Genomic DNA, 27,994 nt, shown 5'->3' on the forward strand with positions numbered 1-27,994 from the left:
TATGTATATCATAATAATTATGTTGCTGGGGCATTCCCTCAGCCAGCGCCCCAAAATGGCGCCCAGGGGATGTTTATCCCCAAGGTTCAGTCAGCAATGAGTGACAGCCAGCTGACCATGTTCCCCACTCCCAATCCTCCCATAACCCATCCCGTCATTGCCCCTGTTTGTCCGGTCCTGAATTCTGATGGATCTTTATTCTCCCCCCCATCATCCCTAACACTCCCATCATCCTCATCCATCCTTACACTACCTTCCCTGTCTAAACCAAACATTTCATCCGCCATTCCTTCTCTACGCTCTCTCTCCGTCAATAACCCTACCCTCCCACTTGCAACCACCCAGTTCCCTAACCCCTCCTCACCCGCTACTGTCAATCCCACTACACCCACTCCGGCTCCTCCTACTACACCCGCCTCTGCTAATCTCTCTCCGTCCTCTCTCCTGCCTATTCCTCCCACAGCCCAAGTTCCCACCCCTTCAGCTTCATTTCCATACCCCGGATATTCCTCCTCCTTTCCTAATCCCTGCCCAACTAACCCGCCCTCCCCAGGTTCCACCTCAGCCCCTGCCCAGATGACCTGGCCATACCCCTTCCCTTACCACATGGCACTGCCCTATCCAAACCAAGCCACTCCCCAGACCCCATTCACGCCCAATCCGGTACAGTCTACCTCGGATGTGCCCACATCCAACATGGCTGCCACTACCTCCCTTAACCCTAATGCAGCTTCCTTTCACGCCTCCAATATGGCGGCGCCCAGTTATCCAGCACCCCTAATGCTGGTACTTCCCGGTGACTACTCACCCCAAGCTCATAATCCACTGGCCACCCCAGCATCCGGGATTCCCGCATTCCCCCCGGTTCTGACACCTCAAGCGGCCCCACTACCCAGAGGGGTCCAGGTCACAGACGAGGATGAATATGAGGAGACCGGCTCTAATGGATACCAGGGCTCACAGGATGCCACGGGGCCTCCGCCTCACCGTTCCCTCGATGATCCCTTCGGACATACGGGCCGGGGGGATCAGGCCCCTCCTAAATATGTTGCTTTTAATCCTACTCAGGCTAGTGCTCTGATGAAATCACTCCCTGACCCAGAAAAGCAACCTATGCCTTTTTACCGAGGAATAGTTCAAATTCAAAAGACTTATTCCGCCGCATGGCGTGATTTACTGAGCATTTGTGCTATTAAAGCCGGAGATGCATACTGGCCCAGCATTTCCCGCCACCTCAGCACAGATTTGCTTATAAGTGACATTGATTACCCCTCTGGAGTAGCATTCTGCAACCAGCTAAAGGAATGGGCTAAAGACAAACTTGCAGATCAGGCTGCTGGCCTTACTGATATTGTACAGGAAAAATGAGAATCAGTGGAAAAGTTTCATGCAAGACTGTTTCAACTGTTTACAGATTTGGGATTTGATCTCACAGACAATATCCATTCTCAAATGCTGTCTGGTTCATTTGTCCAAGGTGTCAAAGACTCCATACGCAAGGGAATCATTGCTGCACGCCCTGAATATAAAGTAGTCCCTCTGGATACCTTACTCCTAGTTGCTAGGGGTCTGGAATCTGCCCAGACTCCTAGAAGGCCCAATTCAGCTCCTCTCATGGTGTCCCGCCCCGGACCTGTTCCAAAAGGTACTAAACCCGAGGATGGACATTGCTTTAATTGTGGTGCTAAAGGTCACTTCAGGGGTGAATGTCCAGAACCCAAGAAAGTGACAAAGGCTGCACATGTCCCCAAGACCTCAAAGACAGTTCCAATTGTAGAGGAACCAGATGATTAGGAAATTGGCAAGCCTGTGTCATTAACCCCTGTCATGGCAGTGTCTGCAGGGGATAAGGCCGGTGCCACTGTGACTCTACCCATTGAAGGACAACCTACTACATTTCTTGTTGACACAGGTGCAGCCCGAAGTGTTCTACGAGAACAAGATCTGCCAGACCCATCATTTCTGTCAAATATTGATGTCTCTTGTATAGGAGTGGATGGCCTACCTAGACACAGTCCTTTAACAACTCCATTACGAGTTGGCAACTACCCTAGCTTGCTTGCTCGTTTTGTGGTATCCTCCACATGCCCAATTAACCTGTTAGGCGCTGATGTCCTCTCACGCCTGCAGGCATCTATCATCTTCACTCCAGATGGACAAGTAGAGCTATCTACCCCCCTATCTGTGTCAGACACCTCAGCCTTGTGCTCCCTGCCTCTGATGCTCCATTTAGAAAATCCCCATGAGGATTCAGAGGAACTGAGATCCAATTTCCCGGATTCACTAAAGACACAAGTACCTGCAAAACTGTGGTCCTCAGGCCCAGAGGACATAGGTCACCTAAAAGTTCCACCTGTGGTGGTAAAACTCATTCCAGGAGCAAAGCTACCAAGGAAACCACAATACCCTTTAAAACCAGCTCAAGCTGCAGCTATCTCAATTCAAATCAAAGCACTCTTGGAGAAGGGTGCTCTCGTGAAATGTGAATCAAAATGCAACACCCCATTGTTTCCTGTGAAGAAAAAGACTCCAAAAGGTGAACCAGAGAATTATAGAATGGTCCAGGATCTCCGTGCAGTGAATGAAGCAACAGTCCTGGACACCCCTATTGTACCAAACCCACACACTCTGCTCTCTGGGGTCCCACCTTCTGCAAAATACTTCACAGTCATTGATCTGGCCAATGCCTTCTTCAGTGTACCCCTGGATCCAATTTGCCAATACCTGTTTGCCTTCACACATGAAAAGCAACAGTATACATGGACTGTCATGCCCCAAGGGGCACAAAACTCTCCAAGTCAATTTGCAAAGGCCATGTGCTCTATCCTTGATCCATGGCAATCAGACCATCCAAAAGTTGTCCTACTCCAGTATGTGGATGATTTGCTGCTCTGTGGAGATGACATACCCACAACAGAAGAATGCTCAATTAGTCTCCTTTGCTATTTAGCAGACCAAGGATGCAAAGCTTCACTTCTCAAGCTTCAATTCTGTCAACCTACTGTCATCTTCCTTGGCCATTGTCTATCCCAGGGTACTAGACATCTCACTCGTGACCGAGTTAGAGCAGTACTGGAAATTCCACCTCCAAGGACTTCAAAATCTCTTAGGCCTCATTTCCTACTGCCGAGCATGGATCCCAGAAGCCTCTCTGCTCATGCAACCTCTCTATGATGCACTCAAGTCAGACCCATTCTGCCTGACCAATGAAGCACAAGACAACTTCTGTACACTAAAACGTGCCATTGCATCTGCTCCTGCGCCTACCAGACTATACCAAACCCTTCAAGTTGTTTGTCTCTGAAAGACAAGGCCACGCTACAGGAGTCCTTACTCAAACAAATGAATTAAGAGTCCGTCAAAGGCCTATTGGATTTTTCTCCTGGCAGCTGGATATTGTGGCCAGAGGGACCCCCTCTTGCCTACGGGCCGTTTTTGCAGCAAGATAACTTATTGAAAGAACTGCAGACCTGGTCCTTGGCCACCCTCTAGTTTTCTTGGCCCCTCATGACATTTCTGCCATCATCAACCAAGTACAACTCAAGCATGTGTCTCCTGCAAGACACCTACGTCTTCAATGTCATCTCCTGTTACCTGACAACATTACCATACAAAGATGTCAAGTTCTCAATCCGTCCACTCTTCTCCCACTACCTGAGGGAGGTATCCACTATGGGTTTATCATGGATGAAACCTACATCTACCTTCTTACTGGTACCATCAAGAAAATGCATCCTGATTTATCCTTTCATGATGGACAAACACCTCTCTGCGAGGGAGCAGGATATGCCTTCTGTACTATGTGGTACAAGTCAAACATCACTCCTGAACCTTGCTATGAAGATGAGCTCTATCATCTGGTGGAGGTGAAACTCACTGCACAAGACTTCTACTGTGACTCTGAAGGCAACAGCATGGTCCTGATTCTTCTACCTTCAGAACTCAAATACTTGTATCGTCATTGGGACATTGCCGTCCCACATGTCCCTGTCACCAAGCTGAAAACAAGATCATGGAATGATCTTGGACCCATGGCAAAATTATGGGCCACCATGAATGAATCACAGGAAAATGGCATTGTCAGATACCCAACAATTGACCATCTTGAAGCATGGCCACGCCACTTCCTGGAAAATGAATTTCAAGATCTGGTCATAGTGAATGACTATGACCCAGAGACACCTCATGACTGTTTTGAACAGATGAAAATGGAGACAATACACCTACCAACTGTACATGAGGATCCATTATCAGATCCTGATCTCACTCTGTTTGTGGACGGTTCAAGGTATGCTGATGAAGAAGGAAAATACCACACAGGATATGCCGTAACCACAACAGATGAAGTAATCAAGTCATCATCTTTCCCGCCAACAATGTCTGCACAAGAAGCTGAATTACAAGCCCTGACTTCAGCATGCAAGATCTCCGAAGGAAAACGTGCCAACATCTACACAGATTCAAGATACGCTCTGGGTGTGGCACATGACTTCGGACTAATTTGGAAAACAAGAGGATTTCTTACCACTGCCGGTACGCCAGTCAAACACAGTTCTGCAATCAAGGAACTAATGGATTCCCTCCTACTCCCGGAAGAAGTGGCCATTTTGAAAGTAAAGGCACATGGGAAATTGGATACAGATGAAGCAAAGGGCAACCATTTAGCTGATCAGGCTGCTAAGCAAGCAGCAAGAAAATTGCAGGAAGTGGATGAAGAAGTGTCCGGACACGAAGAAACTCCTATTTTTACCTTGCAGACTCTTCCTACTGACCTAAGAATCCTACGGGAACAGCAAGCTACAACTGCCCCTGAAGAAATACAGAAATGGAAGAAGAAAGGAGCAGTCCTAAAGGATGGATTATATTACAACAACTTTAGATTCTGCCTTCCTAAAAATCTTTATCCAGCAGTTGTCCAATGGGCACATGGACCTGCACATCTGTCAAAAGACTTAATGGCTGCCCTCATACAGAAGTATTATGAGGCACCTGGAATCACAACATTGATCAACAGCTTCTGTAGGGCCTGTGTCATTTGCGCAAAATGCAACCCAGGAAAACCAATCAAAGTGCCCTTGAAACACCTGGCTAAGCCTATCTACCCATTCCAGATAATTCAGATTGACCACATACAAATGCCCAAGAGTGGGCCTCATGAATATGCGCTAGTAATAGTGGACATGTTTTCAGGCTGGCCAGAAGCCTATCCAGTGGCCAATATCACTGCCAAGACAACAGCAAAACGTCTACTTGCAGATATTGTATGTAGATTTGGACTTCCAGAAGTCATTGAAAGTGACCAGGGCCCAGCCTTTACAGCAACAGTGACTAAAGAAATTTGGACTGCTCTGGGAGTGACCCTAGCTTTTCACACCCCTTACCACCCACAAAGTAGTGGCAAAGTGGAACGCATGAATGGCACCCTAAAAGCCAGAATGCTAAAAATGTCACAAGAAACAAAGATGCCGTGGCCAGAAAGCTTGTCAATAGCTTTATTCAGCGTTAGGCACACACCTAGAGGGAAGCACTCACTGTCCCCATATGAGATTCTATTTGGGACAGCACCCAGACTAGGTTGTTACTACCCTCAACAGTTACAGCTTCAAACTGATGTTTTAGTAGATTATGTAACTGAACTTGCAAGTGCCTTGAACAAAATACATGCCCAAGTTTTCTCTTCAATTCCAGATCCCGAATTTGATACGGGTACCCACAACCTGCTTCCCGGAGATTGGGTTCTGGTCAAGAAATTTGTGCGGAAACATACCCTGGAACCAAGATTTGACGGACCATCCCAAGTTCTCCTGATCACTTCAACCTCCGTCAAGTCGGCCGGCAGGCCACATTGGATCCACGCTTCCCATTGCAAGAAGACTCCTGCCCCAGAGGAAGCAGATACCGCACAACCATGTACCTTTGGTACATCATCTCCTTAATTAGCCTAATTAAGGCTCAACAAGTAGCCATTACTAAAGATGCCAGTGGGTATACCTTCTGGTACAATTCCTCATGTACCCGTGTGGCTACATACACTTTTGATTACTGTGACATTGTAGACTGCCCATTTCCTACGTCACAAATTCAAACTATCTATAGAGATATCCCTCATGTAAAGGACCCCTATGTTTGTGTAGTTGACAAACAATGGGGACATAACTGTAACCATTGGGGGGCTGCAGGGTGGAATGCTGGGCCTGCCTGGGGTTACAAACAAAAAAAAGTGCCTTATCTAAGGTAGATGACCATGGTAGATCCCTCCTCCAAAGAATGACCCTGAGGAAGCCTGGAGGAGGTACACCCATGAAATTAATCCTAAACATAGAGCATCCCAGCCCAACGGATGCAGATCAGTATGTAATGGGAATGTATTGGAAGAAAGGTTCCTATAACAAATTGGGGCACTTCTACCTAAAAGATATGTGCCACTCTCCAGAGTGGCAAGGGGCCACCCACATGGTCCCAAATCCATTAAAACCACACATCTAGTCCTTTAAAGACATGATGGCCATCGCTAACCCTACCTTTGAAGATACTATGGCCGCTGAAACAGGTTTTAATGATGTTAATTTATGGTTAGAATGGATGAAATATAATGCCAACAAACATAACAGAACCGCATGCTATGTGTGTGGTGGTGCCCGGCCTCACCTTGGCACCGTACCTTTGACTTTGCCAGTAGATATAGAAGAATGTGTTTTGAGTCTTTTTGCCTACCACTATAACTTTAATAGGTCCCTCTGCGAAGCATGGACAGTAGAATATCCTCTCCTAACCAAGGATGTCAAACCCCCAGATGGTGTTACAGTTTACAAAGGAAACTACACCTGTTATGCCAATTATGATGGAATTGGTAAGTTCTTGGGTAATTTCTCCAAAGGGTATTGTGCCACTTACAGAACTGTCCCTATGTACCTGTTGCAATTTCATACTAGGTCATTAGGGGATATTTACTGGTTGTGTGGGGATTTACAGCTAAGATCCAGGATGGACAAGGAATGGTGGGGGGAGTGTACTCTGACTAAAGCCATCATGCCTATACATATTATCTCTGACACACACCCTGACATACATGAGTCCATACACACACCAGCCAAGGTTAAGCGTGAAGCCCCAGTAAGAGGCAGTTTTGACCCCCACATTTACATTGATGCCATTGGGGTGCCTAGGGGGGTGCCTAATGAATTTAAAGCAAGAGACGAAGTTGCTGCGGGGTTTGAATCACTTTTTACCATAGTTACTGCAAACAAGAATTTAAACTGGATAAATTACATTTATTACAACCAACAACGCTTTGTTAACTACACCAGAGATGCCCTCCAAGGTTTAGCCCAACAGCTGCAGGCTACATCTCAAATGTCCTTCCAGAATAGAATGGCCTTAGACATGATTCTAGCTGAAAAAGGGGGCGTATGGAAAATATTGCCCGACACCATGACCTGTTGTACGTACATCCCAGAAAACACGGGTCCTAATGGTAAAGTCACCATGGCCATAGAGAAATTAAATAAACTCTCTGAAGAATTAAAAAGGAATTCTGGGATAAAAGATCCCTGGGAAAGATGGTTTGGTTGGATGACAGGATGGCAAAAAGCTTTAATGCATATTGGTATGGCAATACTAATTTCTCTTTTTATTTTCGCTCTTCTCGTTTGTTGTGTCCTCCCCTGTCTGAGAAAATTCCTACAGAAGACTGTAGACCAAGCGGCACCAACTTTTGCACATCTGACAGTTGATGACCAATATTTCCAAGATTTCAACTCACCCTGTATACCGCTGCAAACTATCCCTTTTACTGCTAAAGTGCAAGAGTTCTAGGTAGGGAACCAGCTTAGGGACAGCGTCCGTCTCTATGGAACTGACTGCCGTGCGGAGATGTGGTGGACAAGCCACCGCGGGTTACCAGCGGAGTGAAGAGATTTCCTGACCGTATTGACGGATGTGCTGCAGCCTGTTAGGGAAAGGAAGGGACAGAATTGCACTTTGCAATAACACCTAGCTAGCGGTCACTGGGTTTCTGTGCCTTTGGGCTAACACATCTTCTGGTATTAACAAATAAAGTTTATCTTTTTTAGAATTTAACATTTCATAGGGGGGACTGATGTAGAATTATTAAAAACCTTTATTGATCCTGTATTGAATTTTTTGTACTAACTCCATTTTAACTACATTACATGACAGATTTTCCTAACAGCATTTAGAATATTGAATAGAGAATGTATTTTCTAGAAGGACATGACTAACACCGAAATTATCAAGTTCCTGTAATATGAAACAAAGTATACTATAGCTAGGCCATGAGAAAACTGCTCTAATGAAATTTTCTTTCATAAAAAAGACCCTGAACCTGACCCCGAGTCTGACATCACTAACTACCCAAAATGACGCCCAAGCCCCCCTTCCCACCGAGTAAGCCTCGTGCTGGGTAAGATGGCGCTTGAGCCATCTGGCCACACCCGTGTCCAAAATGACGCCACCTCCCGGTGGGAGGACACCTAGTCAGCCACTTAGTACTTGAGCCAATTAATAATATTGATGGGTGGACATTGACATAGCCACTTAACACCTAATCCAATTAATGATGTTTATTTGTTGTTATCTTGATATTCAATGATGATGTAATTTTGCTCTTATAAGGGTCTGCGAGCCCGCTTTGAACCAGATGGCATTAAATTTTCTCGAAGTGCTTTTAACCTGAACTCCATGTGTCAGTGTGAATTTACTTCTGCGTATACGCAATTTAATCATCTCAGATTTGGACAGGAACAGATAGACATTTGAACATATTTGTTTATTTTCAAAATAATCTACATCAACGCCATATGGGTAGCTAGTTGGGAGTGTCTACTCAATGCTGGGTTGGTCTGGTGTATCCTGATCGATTAGAGAATATTGCCTGCTTGGTCTCTGGAAGCTGCCAGATCTGAGCTGTCTCTTGGGGGCCTAATTCCTACTCAAACTGGGGGCTGTAGCAGCAGTGCTTTCCATGTGATCTCACTGTCCAAATGGCGCCATGACTACTGACCCTATAAGCATTGAGTATGCATATAGGACACTCAGTGTGAGAGTATGGGTCACTGAGTGTGAGTGTATGGGTCACTAAGGGTGTGCATGAATCACAGAGTAAGTGTGTGAGTGTGTGTAAATTGGTCATTGAGTGTGACTGTATGAGTGAGTGAGTGTGTGCTTGGGTCACTGAGTGTGTGTATGTGCATTGGTCACAGAGTGTGCATAAGGGTCTCTGAGTGTTAGTGTATGTACTCAGTGTGTGTGTATGGGTCACTGAGTGTGTGTATGGGTCACTGAGTGTGAGTATATGGGTTGCTAGATGTATGTATGGATCAGTTACTGTGAGTTTAGTCACTAAGTGTATGTATGGGTCATTGAATGTGCATATAGGTCACTGAGTGTGTGTGGGGGTAACTGAGTGTGAATGCACAAGCCATTGAGTTTGTGTTTGGGTCACTGAGTGTGTGTATATGGATCACTGAGTATGTTAGTGTGTGCAAGAGTCAGTGTTTGTATGAGTCATTGAGTGTGTGTGTTTGGGTCATGAGTTTGTGTGTTTTCTTCAGAGTGTGCCTATGGGATACTGAGTATGAGTTTATGGATCACTGAGTGTGAGTGTGTGTGTGTTTGTTAGTGTATGGGTCTACAAATATGTGAGTGGGTCACTGAGTAAGTGTGCATGGGTTATTAAGTGTGCATATAGGTCATTGAGAGTGAGGGAATGGGTCACGGAGTGTGAGTGTGCGTGCGTGTGTGTGAGTGCATGAGTCACCAAGTATGCATATGAATTACTGAGTGTGAGTGTACAGGTCAATGTGTGAATGTATGGTTCAATGAGTGTGTATATGAGTCAATTAGTGTGTATGTATGGGTTATTTCTGAAAAGTGGCAAAACAAGTGGTTAGAGTTACTGGTTAGGGGTTAGGGATTAGGGTTAGTAGTTAGGATTAGTGTTCGAATTGCCGAAGTGGCGAACCAAACGGAATGCCAATGCAGAATGCAGACAAATTTTTTACTTGCCTTAATTTCTGAACCGAACTTGTTGCCCATGCACATTCCTAGTAAAGGTCACTGAGTGTGACTGTATGGGTCAGTGCATTTGAGTGTATGATTGTGTGTGTATTGTTGAAGGTAGGATCTCCTTCCTTGACTTCCATCCGATTATGTTTTCAACCAATTAATGATTTCCTATCTGGCACAGAATTAATATATGACTTCCACAGCTTTATAAATGAGCAGTGTGGGCTACTAGCATGACTGACATGAGCGTCACACAATCGGAAAAAAAAGAGACTGACATATTAAGGTGGAACAACATTATGGCACCCCTATCATCATAACCACTACAGCATGCATTATTTTATAAATTTCAACAATAAAAGATCCATCACAACTCTCTGCACCAGGCCCATTATGACCTTAAAGGGACACTATTTTCAACAAAAGAACTTTAGCTTATAGTGACACTATAGTCACCAGAACAACTTTAGCTTAATGTAGTTGTTCTGGTGTGTATAGCATGTCTCTGCAGACTTTTTCATGTAAACACTGCCTTTTTACATAACTGCCTAGTAACTGGCAGTCATATAACTGGCAGCCACTGAGAAGGCCACTAGAGGTGCTTCCTGGTTCAGTGCTGCACAATGTGCAACACTGACGTTCAGCATCTCCACGCTCTGCAAAGAGGTGCTTAACATTCCTCATAGAGATGCATTTATTCAATTCACTGTTTATTTGCCTCCTTTTCAGGGATGTTTTTTTGTTGAAGCTAGACTGTTTGTATAACTATACTGACCAGTGTAAAACTGTAACATTGTTTATAATCCTCCCCTCCCATTAAACTATATTCGTCAGTTTGCTATCTGCAATCTGACTGCTATTTGCCTTGTTGTGACTATTTCTAGCCATATGTAACCCTAACCCATAACCCAAGCCAACCCCAGTTTATCCTAATCAAAGATGATCCTAATAATCCCTACCTCTAGTCGACCCTAATTCTTACAATAAACTGTGTAGTAGATTAGTAGAGTGATCACTGTGAGAGCCTACCATAATGATAACATTGCCTTAACTGACAGCTAGCGCAAATGGTCACTGTGATTGGCCATCAGTATGATCAGGCAACCTTGGGGTTAGTCAATCACTATTGCTGGACTGTCGCAATAACCCTTTGACAGCTGATCATGACATGCACTGCTGCAGTTGAGTATCAGCAGGTAATCACAGCATAAGACCGCCGTGATTGGCTGTCAGAGCAGTCCTATGGTGTGTGGCAGCCTTGTCAGGCTGGTATCAAATAGCCTTACGAGCATTACTTCAAGTATTCACAAGACCATGCCGCAATAGCAGACATCACAGTGTGCAAACTTCTTAATGAGCCCCCCTCAGAGTGCTGATGGACATGTGACTGCTTGTGATAACCGTCCCAGCAATCGCTGTTCTAGGAGGATCTCTGCATTGCTATTTCTATCCAGGTGAAACTGGATTTCTGACTGCACTTTAAGTGGCTGTTCTATGGGATACAGTGGCTGTCATGGGATGCATAAGTTACAGTTCTGTCTCTGTACGGTATACATCTCCAAGCGGTTCATTGCACACTACTGTATTTATTTCTATTCTGGAACTGAGCATCTATGGTGTGACTCCCTGTCAATCATTGTGATAAAATTTCCTGTCAATTGGCAACCATTTCAGACTGAACTGGATTGTGATGTTAATTGCTAATTAATATACATTTAAAATTACAATAGAGCTTCACATAAAAGTTAAATGGGCCATCTAAGCCAAACCACAGTATGTAATTAAACTCTTTGGAATAGATGGAGATGTTATATGTGTGTGTGTGTTTTCCTTATAGGCTATGGAAACCAGTATATGGGACAGGTAGGACAATTTTGGCCTTCTATTCGGGCGTGCCTGGGCACACCTTGCCCATGCTTATGCTTTAGTGATTTATTGGCATAGCAAAGGGCAAACTACTAAATCACTACTCCCATATGGCGATGACAGCATTTACAGTAGTATTTTACGTGCTAAAAACCTAAACACTTTAGATGGAGGAGCAGAAATGGTCGGTTTATGAAATAAGACTATCCAGTATGGAAAAAAAAAAAAAAGGATTAGACGATTAATAAAAACCCACCCACCAAAAATGTATACTGCATTTAAATTATAATTGGGAATGGTACTCAAAAGAGTTTAGATTGCAAAAATCATATTTTATTATCTTTACAATGAAGTAGCCAGCAAAATATATAAAAAAAAATATTATTAATAATAATAATAATAATAATCACTAACCCTCTGTTAAAAGCTTTCCAGCATCACATTTGTTATCTGAGATGATTTTCTAGAATTAAACTCTATGGGCTGTGAAATCTAATTCTTCATTTCAATTTCAATTTTAGAAAATGCTCCCCCTTGTGAGTTCAAAAAAGTGTATTTTGAGTTTTTTTTTCCTATATGTTTGTTGTTGTTTTTTTTGTTTTAACAAATATTTGAATTAGAACAGCATTAGCTCTTTTTACATTAAAAAAAAAAAAAAATTAAAAAATTAAAATGAAATGAATAACAATCATCATAAAAAAAGCAGAAGTGAAGCCCTTCTCCCATTCCCTCCCACACTGGCCATGTTGTGTCAGGTAGTGGCAGTATTGAGTGCATTAACCCAGCCCTGCCGTTTCATTAGCATTTTGTTCTCACTACTGCAGGACTGAGGGAGAGACAGACACTAGGGGGATGGACAGATCTCATTAAACAGCTCACCCCTCCCCCCCTGAAGGGAGAGAACCCGACATCTGAGCAGCCACAGAGAGAGCCCCTGAGAGACAACTCAGCAGCAGCTTGCACTGGGAGCCGGAGCAGACATTTTGTTGCCTTGTTTTTATTATTTTGATACATTGTATTTCAATCCTCGTTCTATTGGTTTTTTTTTCCCCTCTTCTCCAAGATTAGGAGGGAGAGGAGAGGAGGGGGGAAGCCACAGAGCAGTCCCGGCTCTGCTCTGATTAAACTGCACTCATCAGCAAAAGCTTCCACTCCACACTGCGAAAAAATATAGAGGGTCCAGTTTGATCTTCACCACCACCACCCTATTTAGAGGGACACCCCCTCACCCTGCTGTGAGCTCCTATTTCGGATCTCCTCGGATTGCTGATAAGATCTCTACTCTTGTGCTGCTAAAATTAGCTGTCCCTGGTGTGGATTTTCCTTGTCTGTGCCTGTGCACCCTGGACTCGTGGAGCCGCCATTTTCCCGTTGCATCTTATGTGTGACAGATTGCCGCAGACCCCGAGCTCTTGAACTCAGAGCACTCCCCCAGCTTAGAGCATGGGTACGTGAAGCCCATACCAGCCCGCGGATATTCTATGGGGCTCTTATTGATCTAGGGACCGGGCGCAAACCATGATGGGACAGGGCAAAGGGGTAAGTTCTCAAATCCTGCTGTTTTCACCCCAAATCAGAGGCGATCACTGCTTGGCAGCTACATTCTAAATTGGAAGCCACATACATTATGTATATCTCAGTGGTTATTGGGTAGTACAAATAAATAGTGCCCATAGGGGACCTCTATGTGTACCTGGTTGAACCTTTTTAATTGTAACCCTTTAAGTGACAGAGGAATGTTGGTAATGCCTTTCTGGCACTCAAAGTGTTAATTTTTTTCTTTTTTTTTTTCTTCTGGGTTCTTGGACGTGAGACAAATAGTAGGAGTGCGTGGGCTGGTATTGCAATGCATTTGCACTGAGCCTGTTTTGTTTGCTTGACCTGCAAAAGAAGAGTCACAGCTGCTGCAGCACCTCTTGTACACAGTTGCTGTCAGCTATGAGTGGACTTGTTTAAAGTCCAGAGACACGTGACTGACAGCTCCCATCCCAGGAGATTCTGCAGCAATGGTAGTCCAGTGGCCTCAGTGATTGGCAAGTGGCCTACTAGAATTATTTAAAAAAAAAAAAAAAAAAACAATGACTTGGAATCTCATGCTCCCTGCCTGAGGGGTTTTGAGGGGGATGTGCTATTGCTTATATTTGCTTGGGAGGATAATGTTGCTTAAATGGTAGGTGGGAGAGGTGGTGTGATAGAGGGAGAGAGTGTCCAAGGTCACTCAGGGTTGACATTAGGTCTCCTACTTCAGAGACAAGTGTCACAGACACAAAGATCAGCCTGTATGTTGTTCCTGCTGAGAATGGAGGCAGATAAATCTCAGTCTTTGTAAGTTGCAGGTTAAGTGGAGTTAGAGAGCAATGTGGGATCAACTGCTTGCTTCTGGAGCATATTTCAGAAGGCTTTGAGATGAAGGGTCATTCATGGCAGTTCAGAGGGGGGCAGTCATTTCAGGGCAGGGTGCTTTCCCCCCTAAATTGTTGCAGTGTGGTTTATAGAGCGGTCTGATCTTTGTCTTCAGCAGGGCAACCAGTCCTTTCAATGGCAACAGCTGCTCATTTTGATTTATTAGTTTATTTTTAATTTCCTATTTATCTTTTTCTTTAATATCTAATTCAGTGGTTCTTAACCTCTTCTTCTTCTTTTTATTTTAAACAGAAACCCAAATTATGTATATGTCCCGTTCTTCAATTGTAATGACATTTATAAGGCATGCCTTTTAGTTTCTCCAAATGTCTAAAAGGGTCTCCATTGAACTGGAGAAGACTGCTACTACAGAATAGCATTTATTGTGTCCAGCATCCTGGGGCCTGATGAATGTGATGTGATTGGAGACCCAATGAAAATAATATTGGGGGCCACATTTGTGTTGAACATCCAGGAGTTCAGAACCACTCGTCTCAAAGATGTGGAATTGTTTGGGGTCAATGTAGACATTTCACATTGTGTGGAATCAATGTTTCACATTTAAAGGCAGCTCTGATGCTGCAGGGCTTGTTTCTCTTTTGATAGCATAACCTTTTAGTCTTCTTCTCTCTAGGTTTGTAGACATGGCAATGAATCTTTCATTGCTCTCGTGTTTGCCTGACACACGTATCTGTGTTCATCACCAGTCTATCATTATGCATTGTATGTCTTGTGTCTGCATCCGTCATATACCTTGTCATGTATATATCCAGCAGATGATTGGTGCTGGATTAATCCCAGCTTTAGGGAGCTCTCTGTCAGTGCAGGGGCAGGCTGGAGGCTTTTTGATTGGGGATCTTACAAACAGGGGGCATGAGCCATACTGAATCAGAAAGTAGTGTGTATGGGTAAAACGTATAGAGTGAAAACTGTGTGGATGAGTCAATGGCAACCATCCCAAACAAAAGAAAGCTCTGGCATTCTTCCTTATTTTTGGTTTATATATTTATTATGACAGTGTTTCAACCTTGCCGAGGTCTTCGTCAGTACAGGCTATATCTTTTATTTTTGAATTTATTTATTTTATTGGATATTACCAGTTTAATAAAAACAGTGTGCCTCCCTTGTAATACACTAAAATCAAATGCTAGTGTCTGTATAAACTGTATGTGATATACGATTTGTATATGTGTATTTTATACAATTTGTATATGTTTTTGCATTCATACAGACAAGAAACCGATGACTGTGTTGTTGCAAAATCACTTTGCAACAAACTTGACCAGTTTTTGGCTTATTGCTGTTACCTGATCCTTTTTATTTAACTGCTTAATATGCCCAAAGTGTTTATCAGCAGCTGTTTGCTGTCCTATTCTTGTATCGGTTATTGAATTTGTCTCTAGGGCCAGGGATCTCCTGCCTCTATTCCACCCAGCCTATGATGTGTTTCTACCTCATGTCATGAGCTGATTAGGTCCCCCAATCAGTGTAAAGCAGTCAATTTGAGGTGGGTTTTCTGCTCCCATGGCTTATTGTAATATACTCTAGCCATCGTGGACCTCCTTTATGTGCCCTTGAATGCATATAGATCACAGATAGGAAATCTTTCTCACAGCTGCTATCTGCTTCCGTTTGCAGTGAAGTGCACAGATAATCTTAATGTTTCTGTAACAGAGCAGATAAAGCTGGTGTGTATCCAGAACAGGATCACAGCTGAGGTCCCTCCTTGGAGGCATTTGAAATGGCTTTTCTGGTGCCCCCTCCTCTTCCTCTCCTTTGCCCTCTGCCTTTTGGCTTATGGTTGAGGAGCATCCTGTTGAGACAAAATAAAAACAAATGTGCTCAGGGATCATGTTTTCATGTTAAAACCAGTCTGAGGGGGATACCACTTGTCTTTGCAATGCTAGAGGTGTGCTCTTGAATTGCATCTTCTTGCAGATGGTTCTTATATTCCCTCTCCTCCCTCCTTTTTTTTTTTTTTATTTTAATATCTGAGTGCTTAGGAAACCCACCAAAAGAAAATATCTTAAAATTAGTTGGTCAGGAATATAACTATCAGCACTATGCAATACACCTAATTAGATGTACTACTTGCTTCCACTAAAGAGAGTTTTAGGATTCCTATATTGAACACCTTTACTGTGCTGGATGGGTTATATACTAACAAGGTGTGGCAAATCTAAAATATGATTTGTGGTTCACAGTGACTTAGATGTGTTTCTAACCCTTCTGTCATTGAAAGAGTTGATGTTCCAGGATTAAAATATGACGGTTTGTGGTTCATTATTATTATTATTTTTATTATTATTGCCATTTATATAGCGCCAACAGATTCCGTAGCGCTTTACAATATTATGAGAGGGGAGATGTAACTATAAATTTATTTGTTGCTTTTTAGCGTGTCCAAGTTGACTTGATCTACTATTGGAGTTATGGCAATAACTGCAATGGTCCAACAGATGTGATTTAAAAAGAACTGAGACAGATCTTTTGTGTCAATTCGTGTCCGTACCCCTAACAGCTGCTGCAGAACATCTTGAAAAAGCTGATAACAGATTTATGTTGCCCATGCTGATCTGTGATTTTTCTGTTTATCATAGCAGAGCTTTCAGAAGCTTAACCTAAACCTTTTTTTTTTTTTTTTTTTATTTATTTATTATGAACAGCTCTATATACATAATATGCATTAATATATTATTCCCGAAACAGCCTTCTAAACTAGCAAAAACCAAGTATGTTTGTCTTGCTGTAGTCCTTAAGATGAATCATTGGGAGGAGTGCGCACAGATGGGAAATTATTATATATTTTGGTGTCCAAAATGAGTGCGCTTCATTATATTTGACAGCTGTAAAAATAATGTATCATGTCAGCTAATATATTTATTTGCTCGACAGAGATTGCTATATATTTTCTCTAAATCCTGCAATAAAGATGATGGCTTTTGAATGTACAGTTTCTTGTGAATCCTGATCCCAATAGTCTTCTGTTCTCAGGGGAAGTAGACAGTTCATCCCTAAATATTGACATTAGGCTTTCAGTTGAACTGCTGCTTGCTGCAGTTATATGTTTAACATTATCTCTGCCAGTAGGGGATAAAATGGCAATTTATGTCCATGTGAATCTAGTCTTCTCCCTCTTGAAGGAAGGTACGAATAATGCATAATTTGTTGACTATCTTAGAATGCAAGGATTTATAAAAAATGTGTAGAATTCAGGAACCAAACAGTCTTTAGGAGCTAAGAATAAAGTAAATTGCAAGAGGGCTTTGTATAAAACCACTCTGTGATGTGCTAGCAGTAATGAGGAACCATCTTATTTATACTCGTGACATATCATACCCTTTTTGTAATGGTATGATCCACTTAATATTGGGAGAATGTAACGAATGCTTTATTATGTAAGTAATATTTTTGTGCTCTTAAGACGATGACATATTTGGATTCCTTTCTTGACAAGTGGGAAATCTTGCCAAATTCTATTAAATGGAAGCCGCATGAGGTTGTCCAAACCCCACAGACCTCTCTCTCAACTGGAATAACCAAAACATCTTGTTGTTTCAATGGTTTTGAATGTGCATTTGATGACCACTTGTCTCACGTAATGCTTGGAGAAGCTAAACAAAATGTGAATGCGAGTTTTGAATTTGTAATTCATGTCTGTATTTTCTGGACACTGCAATGTTAGACTGTCCAAAGGTTAGGGAGTTTTGTTAGTGGTGACTCATGGAGTTCATCTTAAGTAAGATCGCTAAATACATCAGCTGTTCAAACCTCAATGTTGTAGTATTTAATTCCAGCAGGTCAGGGTAACTGGGGCATCAGTTTAAATGCTGAAATAATTAAAGCATACTAGGTATCTGTTGGGTTTTCCCTTTTTTAAAAAACACAGTGGTCACATGAAAAAATAAATTTATAACCAGTAATTTTAATCTGCTGAAAGTCCTAGTGACCAAAAACCATCCAATACCTTGCAATCCAAATCTTGGAAAATCTAACTAAATCATTCCCTATCCAGATTTTTTTTTTTTTGTGCGCTAGAGAAATGTATTGTTTATAAAAGAAAATGCTAGCATGAGGCCATGTCTTGCCATTCTAGGACTATTTTCTGTGATGACGTTAGTTTGCTGTTAACAAGAGGCCATATAAGGTTGCCATATATAGGCAAAAACTATTGATCTAGGGAATGGTAATTGTTTCTTCCACTGACTATTTGGGGCTAGTGTGTCAGGTATGTTAGAGGCTTTTTTTTTACTAAGCAATAGTAGGTATGTATTGAGTATGGAAATTTAAGTAGGATTATTTTGTTTTTGTTCGTGAGCATGCATGCGTTCATGCATGTACCTGGTATATATCTACTAACTCATCGTGGCTACCTTTTTACGTGTTCTACTGGCGTTTGGAACATCACCCACTTTATTCAGGGCTCCCTGTTAATTTGTTTTAGCACACCACAACCGACTTGCTCTTACTGGTATAGCTTAAACTTTGTTTTACTTTGGTCTTTGTCCACATCCATTTCTCCATCTCTCCATGTTGAAGAAGTTATCAGTAGGGATTGTTAAACTGAAGCAGTTTCTTCTTGTGCAGCAAATGTATACATCTCTGTTGTGTGCCCTACCCATATGTGTAAAATAATAAAATATAACAAATACAGGTTTCACCAAAGTATGAGAAAATAGGAAAAATATGTAAAAAGCTTAGATGGGCACAGTCCAGATGTTTTGCAGTTCAGTTTGATGTAGTTGCCTTGTGCTTTGGTATTTCATGGACACGTAAAGAAAAAAAAACAATGGTTGTGTATGTTATAAATATGGGTAGGGCACACAACAGAGATGTATACATTTGCAATCACATGTGATAGAGCTAAGAAACCGCTTCAGTTTAACAATCCCTACCGATAACCTCTTCAACAGCATTGGCAGGAGTTTACACATTAAAATAAAATCTCAATAGTGCTCTGGTGCAGTGACTAAATATGAGGACCAACTCACATATTAGTGAGCATTTAAATCTAACTGCTCTCTAAAATGTGAGTATATCTACTTACTGCACCAGAGAGCACTATTGTGTTGTTTTTGTTGTTGTTTTGTTTTCATATGTATACCTCTGCCTTGCTGTTGAAGAGGTTACCACCTTATATCCATCATTGGGGTTTGTTCCACTATACACTGTCCATACTGGAGCTGGTTGTTAGCACTATCACAATGTGTGAATACAAATTCATACTTCTGTCTACCCTACCCATATTTAGAACACCAGTATTTATGTATTTATTTATTTTGTTCACGTGTCCATGCAATCACAAAGCAACTATATCTGACTGACACTGTGTGTGTACATTTGTTTTTTTTTTTCTCTTACTACCTCACATGAGCAAAACTGTTGATGAGTTGTTAAATTAGGTTTAAAGTCCAGTTTACAGACTATAAAAGCAGATGGCAACTCCATGTAGTTTGAAATCTAAGTCTGGGTTGTTTGGTGGCGAAGTACATTTTCAGGACCATATGTTAAACCGGCAGTTGCTGTGAAATGACCACGGAAGTTCAAATTTAGACCAAAGCTGACAATAATTGAGTGGGCAAATCTTTTCAGCTGATTCTCCAAAAAAAAAAAAAAAACTGCAATTCCCAGTGTCTCATTTGGATTGGGAATATTGGCATGCCTCATTTAGTCATATTATCTCATAACTACAGCACAGTGCAAATTATGGCATGGTTTTTAACAAAAGTATGGGTTATATTGTGGGAAACACCGTGGTAGCAACTACACCCAAGTTTCCTTGGCTCAGAGCCTGATGGTTTTGCCACATCCCCCCACTCTTCTCCATAGTCTCAATAGACGTAATTGATTCCAGAAGTCTGAGTACGAGTCAAGCCAAGAAACTCCATTTTCTCTGCTGCCAACAAGAGGAAATAAATAATTTTGCTGATATTTTTTCAAGTTGCTGAGGTCTAAAGCTTGCCAAGAAGTACAGTCATTGTTATTAACACATTATCAATTTAAGGCATGTACTTTTTAAAGTAATAACTCTGTGTGCACCAGTAATGTTAATCGGGAGATTATATTCACCCTTACAGCTGAACACAGTATCAACAATTATATCAATGTGGTATTATTTATACACTGAACGGACTTTTGTAACAGTAAAAATAAACTAGCTACACTGGAAAAGATCACTGAAAAAATATTTATAGTAAGCTTCATTGTGTTTCATTATTTGTTTTTTCTCTTTCATTAGTTTATTTTCGATCTTTAGGAAAAAACTTTGCAGATTATTTCTTCTCTACGGTTAAAGGGAATCTAGATTTTTAGGAGCTTAAGAAGTTACTGCTACTGATCTAATGAAATCATTGGTCACTTGACATTGCAGGTCATGTAATTAATATAGTGGGATCTGCAGTTGGCCTCAGTTACCGGATAAGTGATAATTCTTGAATAGGCACAAATATGTGGGCCAACTAGATATCAGTATGGTTTGTTGGCACGTTTACCCCCCCTTAAATCTTTCCAAATTGTGCTGACAGCATGCTCGGTGACTTAAAGGAACACTATAGGGTCTGGAACATAAACCTATATTCCTGACTGTATAGTGTTTAACCTACCATTAAGGTGGCTTGCCCCCCTATAAAAGTTTTAAACTCACCTTATTTCCGGCACCGCACGGGTCTGCTGGTGCTGGCTCCGCCCCCTTTGTGACATCATCAAAATGGCAGATTTTTTTTAGCCAATCCAATGCTTTCCCATAGAGAAACAGGGGCGGGGCCAAATGCCATTTTGGTTAATCAGGACCTCCTCATAGAGATGTATTGAATCAATGCATCTCTATGAGGAAAATTCAGCCTCTCCATGCAGAGCGTGGGGACGCTGAACGTCAGGGCTGCTTTTTCGGCAGCACTGACCCAGCAAGCACCTCCAGTGGCCACTTGGAGGTGTCCCTAGAGGGAATGTAAGTACTGCCTTTTCAAAGAAAAAGCAGTGTTTGCATGGAAAAAAGCCCGAAGGGACCTATTATACTCACCAGAACAATTACATTAAGCTGTAGTTGTTCTGGTGACTACAGTGTCCCTTTAACAATAGTTCTCCAAATCAGGACTTTTTAGAAAGGTTCCCATTCTCACAGAAAGTGAAGGCTGCATAGAAGGTAGAGGGTATATTAGAGCTTCTATTGGTGATCTTTGAGACCCTTAGAAAACCTGGACTGGGCCCTTCAGATATATGGTCCTAGAAACACACATACATATTCCGTAATTATTGTACTCACAATGGGCAGCTGCTGATAGCCTGAAAGTGTCCGTACATAAGGCTTCTTGAAGATTACCTTCTCTGGTGAGTATGGTGGCCAAGCAGAAAAGGGACAGGAGTGTGCGAACACGCTTTCAAAACAATTTCATTAAAGTGAATTACTTCCCCTTAAAGCTAAGGCTCACATGAGCAGTCTTATGTCTAATAATATTTTTTTCTATCCTTCGCTATGTGAGTATTCTTTTCATGTTTTTCTCAAAGGAAATTTAGCAACATTGGAAGTACCATATATCAAGACTGCATTACAGAGTTTTTCCCTCTAAATACTCAGTTAACTTACTTTCAATTAACAACTAATATAGCAATAAACAATCCCAAGTGTCTTCATAAGAACATATGCAAAGGCCATACATGTACTTGTACAGTCAAAATAATTCTTGTTTTTTCCTTGTGACATCACCTTACACAGGGATGTACTTACAGCTACAGTGAGTTTTATAAATCAATCTATGTATACATGAGTCTATGCATGGAGATGGGGACAAAACCTGTGGAAGGTGTGTAGCATTTGAGCTGCAAACATTCTGTATTTTTCTTGCTCTTTTTGGGAAGTGGTTAGAAGTGAAAGGATCACTCTATGCACCATCAACTTTACATGATTACTACACCTGAGTACCATGACTATAGTTGCAGCTCTAAGCATGAGAGACGTTAAAGGGACACTCCAGGCACCCAGACCACTTCTGCCCATTGGAATGGTCTGGGTGCCAACTCCCACTACTCTTAACCCTGCAAGTGTAATCATTGCAGTTTTTTATAAACTGCAATAATTACCTTGCAGGGTTAACTCCACCTCTAGTGGCTGTCTACTAGACAGCCACTAGAGAGAACTTCCTGCTCTATAGCCCAGACTATCTGTGCTAGAGCGTCGCTGGACGTCCTCACGCTGTGTGAGGTCCTCCAGCATCGCTCAAATCCCCATACGAAAGCATTGAAATTCGTTTTCAATGCTTTCCTATGGGGAGACCTAATGCGAATGCGCGGCATTGCCGCGCATGCGCATTAGGTCTCCTCGGCCGGTGGGTGGGATCAGTCTCGCCAACCGGCCGACTGAGTAAGAAGGAGGAGCGGTGCGGAGGAGGAGACCACGACTAGGGACATCGTCGCTGCCCCAGGTAAGTAACTGAAGGGGTTTTCACCCCTTCAGTAACCGGGGATTGGGGGGTGGGAGGGAGAGGGACCCTCCAGTGCCAGGAAAACGGATTGTCAGCCAGTTTGTTCAGTTTTGTGCATTCAGCGTATGCACACCTTGCATACTGCGTGGTATGAGTTTTCTCTCCTACTGGATAGAGAACCAAACCACAGATTGGACATGTGTAGACTGTAGCAGGGCAGTTCCACTTATCCTATGTGACTAAATTACTTATCCCATAAACTTCTGAAGAGCAGGAGATTTTCACATACAAATAGACCTCACGGTCACTGCCTAAAATGGGATGCTCCTGAATGCAGCGTCTTTTACTGATAAAGGAGTCTGTCTGTAGATGGAGGCAGACCCAACAAACTGTACATCATATTTTTATTTTTTTCTAAATGCATTTTTTATGTCATTAAAATTTGAGTGATGTTTACCCCTTTGTTTTCCTTTTAAATGTTTCTTAAGGGCTCATTCACTCAGCACTAAATTGTATTGATTTGAAAACCGCAATACAAAATTGAGGCATAAATTCTGACTATAGAGGAGTTTGACAAGTTTTCCAAATTGCCAGTTTTTTTTTAGCCTAAAAATTGTAATTCTGTTTTCAATTCCCTGCAATTCAGACTTTAGCGAATAAACCCTTTTGTTTCTAATTTAGTCAACATTTGTAAGTACAACAGCAATATACTTACAAACTCTGTTGCAAATGCCAAAAGACAGAACAAATGCTTGTTTTTGTAACCAGTTTCCCAGTGGGGCTGGAGGTTGGTTACACATACTTAGTGACTTATGATCTCTTGTCCACAAACAAATGACCTAGCCAACAAACTGTGACTGTGAAAGGATTACAGCACAGTCTTATCATATTCGTGATTAAAACAGTGTTAAGCATGTGTTTACTGTGAAAATGATTGTGAGAAATGCTTCAATGTGTCAATCCTCACCCTGTAGTTGGTGTATTTTTAACCCCTGCACAGGAGCTTTCATGTGAGCTGTATTGCTTTTATTACTAGACTGTGCTTTTTTTAAAGCACCATAATCCCTACAGTGTATTGTTATTTGCATGCATAATATTTCTATTGGTTACTGAAATATGGCCCAGTAACCTAAACTACCAGAAAAACCTATATGGGAATTGCTTTACCTGTTATTTAGAAGGACACAATTTTGGGGCATGTTGTTTATGAAATACACGGTAAAATATAAAGTGTATTATCTTTTTCACTTTACAAAAAGTGCAGATTTGAGTAGAAATTGGAATTTTTATAAATTAATTGTGTTACACCCCTCTGGCTGTCAGTCAGACAACTGGTTCTGCTACTTCCTGGTTGTTTAGCTCAATTGCCCAGAGTGCATGCCTTATGAAGACTTCCTCATTGAGCTGCATTGGGAAGTCTGTGATTGGACAGTCACAGAAAGTCTGGGTGGGGTTAGCAGATGAGGACTTGCAATGTCTGCAGAAAAGAGATATGCAACTTTTGCAAGCTGTAGTGCATAATTAAAATGCATGTGTTCATTGATGGTATATCTACTAAACAGTGTATCTTTAAAATTGTTTTACTTGGGCATTAGAGTGCTTCTTTAGGCTTCTTTAGCACAAATCATGGCAAATTGTTGATAGAACAACCATATATATGCAGGGACATCTTTAACACTGGGCAAACGGGGCAGCTGCCCCACTTGCCCGCAACAATTTCTTTTAGGATCACCGATTCTAAAATAAATTGTTTGCAGCGGGCCTGCACACTAAGGGGGCCCATCTCGTGGCCCATGCAGTTAGGGCCACCCAGTGGGTATTTGTAAGCATGGGCCCGGTGGCCCTTTAACAGCGCGACCTGGCCCCTTGCTTTTTGGCAGTATGTGGGACGAAATGACATTCCCTTCCTCCTGGCTGGTGCAGAGCCACGCCGGTGGGAGAACCCGAAAGAAGCAGTGCAAAGGGGTCCAGGCCGGGAGAGGTGGACCCCAACTCCCAGGCCAGCACATTGGACCCCTGTAAAGCCACCCTCCAGCAAAAGGTAAGAATCTGGAGGGTGGCTGTCACAGTGTAGATTTTGTATGTCAGTACGTCTGTCTGAGTATATGTGTGTGTGTGTGTCAGTATATGTGCCTGTGTCAGCATGTCTGTTAATATGTCCGTGTGTGTTCATTTGTATATTTGTGCATGTGTATATAGTCAGTGTCTGTATGTGTGTCAGTGTGTATCTGTATGTTGTCATTGTATGTATCTGTGTATCAATATGTAATCAGTGTGTGTATTTGCATGTGTATTAGTATGTGTATCTTTGTGTCTGTATCTGCATGAGTGTCAAGGTGTGTATGTATATGTGTGTGTGTCTCTGTATATGCACTGTATATGTACTTCTTCATAAAAGCGTATCAATTAAACTGTTAATAGCTCCCAACTGATTCCTCTTCTGCAACTGTCACTAGTCTAATACTGTCCTTACCTTTTTGTGTCATTTTACCCCACTCCCTCTAGCATGTAAGCTCATTGAGCAGGGCCCTCAACCCCTCTGTTCCTGTGTGTCCAACTTGTCTGGTTACAACTACATGTCTGTTCGTCCACCCATTGTAAAGCGCTGAGGAATTTGACGGCGCTCTATAAATATCATCATCATCATCATAATAATAATATGCGTGTGTGTTTACATCTCAGCATTTAAACGCCAACACAACACACACTTACACCCCTGCATTCAAACTTCAACACTACATACAAACACACTGCATTAAAATGTTAACACTAGATACAAACACATCTCTGTGTTAAACACAAAAATGAAATATAAACACACCCCTACATTCAAAAACGAACACTACACATAAATGTATGCTTGCATTCAAATGCCAACACCACATACAAACACACCCCAACATTCACATAAACAGACTCCATACAGAAACATGCTTCCATTCAAACATACAAATATTGCTTGGTGCTAAATTCAAGCATGGGAAAATGGTAGAGCACCAGCTGTCAAAGCATTGTTGGAGTTGCATGACAAATGAATCTCTACCTTTTGGCCACCCTTGCAACCATTATAGACAGCCCTGTATATATGCATCACTATGGGGCTCCGTATCTGTAATACACTGCGACTACACTTTTTAAACTATATGCGCTGGCAAGCCTAAATCATTTACTCTGTGAATATGGAAATAGAAATACTGAGTATACACATAACTTTTATCTAACTTTTATTTTACATAACTTGTGTTAGCTGAATAAAAAGCACAAACAGTTAAAACAAAACTCTGCGTGTTATTGGCTCTTAAAGGGACACTCCAGGCACCCAGACCACTTCTGCCCATTGGAGTGGTCTGGGTGCCAACTCCCACTACTCTTAACCCTGCAACTGTAATTATTGCATTTTTTTAATAAACTGCAATAATTACATTGCAGGGTTAACTCCACCTCTAGTCGCTGTCTACTAGAGGGCACTTCCAGATTCATAGCAAAGATTTTCTTTGCTAGAGCGTCGCTGGACGTCCTCACGCTGTGTGAGGACCTCCAGCGTCGCTCAATTCCCCATAGGAAAGCATTGAAAATCTTTTTCAATGCTTTCGTATGGGGAGACCTAATGCGCATGCACGGCATTGCCGCACGTGCGCATTAGGTTTCCTCGGCGGGCGGGATCAGTCTCGGCCACCGGCTGACGTGATTACTCGGAGGAGCGACGCCGACCCAAACCACCGCCGAGGGACATCGGCGGGGTCTCAGGTAAGTGACCTGAAGGGGTTTTCACCCCTTTAGATACCTGGGATGGGAGGTGGGAGGGAGAGGGTACCTGCAGTGCCAGGAAAACGGATTGTTTTCCTGGCACTGGAGTTTCCCTTTACATATTATGTGGTCAAGTAGGTTAGCTCTTAAACATGTTATTCTCCATTATAATAGTTAAAATACTGTATTACATGGAAAGTTTTATGTTAAACTGGTATAAAAGTTTCTAACGTGGCATATAACTCCCAGCTCTCCCTAGTCTGACAGGTCGGTCCTGATTTTGGACAGCATCCTGCCTTCCTTAATTACACTAGTAAATTGATGGCATTTCTGCCAATCTAAGAGCATGTGTGTGGATATCTTGAAAGGCTAGCTTTCAGCCCATCACCCCTCTTTCAGCCCACTACATATCACCAGGTGCATGCAATGCATAACTGGCACTCTGTCTCCTTCCACCTTATGATTTTATACATCCTATTGCAGAAATATATATTGGCGCAATGTGTGAAATGCTGGTTGTTGGCCAGCAATTTTTTTCAGTAAGACACGGATTACCAAAACAGTCACCATGAACCACGATATGAATTGTAAAGAGAATCTGCCATTCACAAGTTCCCAACACAGCAATTTTTTTTGGAACCGAAAACCAATGTTTTGGTCGCAATAAGGGCTTTTCTTTAAAGCTTGCGAAAGACCCTTATTGGGGCTGAAATGCTACTGATGGGTTCCAACTAAAATTTCTGTTTTGGCAGTAGATAAGAGCTGCATCTAACTTGCATTTATTACTTCTATGTTGGGAGTGCCGAACTGGATCTAATAGTGCACTGCAATTGTTACTCCCTACCCATTTGGTGAGTGCCATCTTTATTTTATTTTTTCATATACCTCTAGCAATCTAAGTTTACACAAATATCCGACTGCAGAGATCTAAAAATCATGCATCAGTTGTGGTGCACTAGGACTTGTTAGAAAACCACTGCTGTTCTAAGTGGCTAAGGTACCATTTTGGAAGCAAATGTATGGCTATTATCCTGGAATCAACATGACTGACAGGGTTATTTACTAATGTGAGAATTCAATGTGAATTTCAAAGTTAAGGTCAGAGTAGCCAAATTGAAAACATTGCTGATTTAAATAATTTTTCTAACTTGGCTATAACCCTGTCCGTTTGCAGATATTGCCTTTCTTGCCCACCTCAGTTAGCCATTCTGCAGCTTTATTTAAATTCATTTTAGCTATCCAATATGTCTTTGTTACAAGTAGAAATGCAAGTCATGTTGACAATCCTGTATATAGAAATAAGCACAAAAATTTACTGAATAAAGCCTATCAGGCAGATCAAGGTGTGGTGCTTTGATAATAAGAAAGTAGAGGGACAGGGTTTATTTAAGCAAAATGAGTTTGTACATGCAGGGAATCCATATCACTGCAATGTTAAAACACATTTTAAAAACAAAGGTTTCCAGAAATGTTTAATGGTAGGATCTTTTTAAAGACAACATGCCCATAAACCAAAATTTACCGAAAACAAAAGC

General features: G+C 42.0%; 1 protein-coding gene across 2 annotated transcripts in view; it reads left to right on the forward strand.

The window, feature by feature from the left end:
- Nucleotides 1–12,728: 12,728 nt before the first annotated feature.
- The window catches only part of SETBP1 (SET binding protein 1), a 174,892-nt gene continuing 159,626 nt past the window's right edge, over nucleotides 12,729–27,994 (forward strand). For both annotated transcript variants that reach the window (XR_010090872.1, XM_063453846.1), the window contains exon 1: nucleotides 12,729–13,431. The gene's annotated coding sequence lies outside the window, so the exon portion shown is untranslated. The remainder of the gene's footprint in view (nucleotides 13,432–27,994) is intronic.

Source organism: Pelobates fuscus, chromosome 5, assembly GCF_036172605.1.
Source record: "Pelobates fuscus isolate aPelFus1 chromosome 5, aPelFus1.pri, whole genome shotgun sequence".
Classification (NCBI taxonomy): Eukaryota; Metazoa; Chordata; class Amphibia; order Anura; family Pelobatidae; genus Pelobates; species Pelobates fuscus.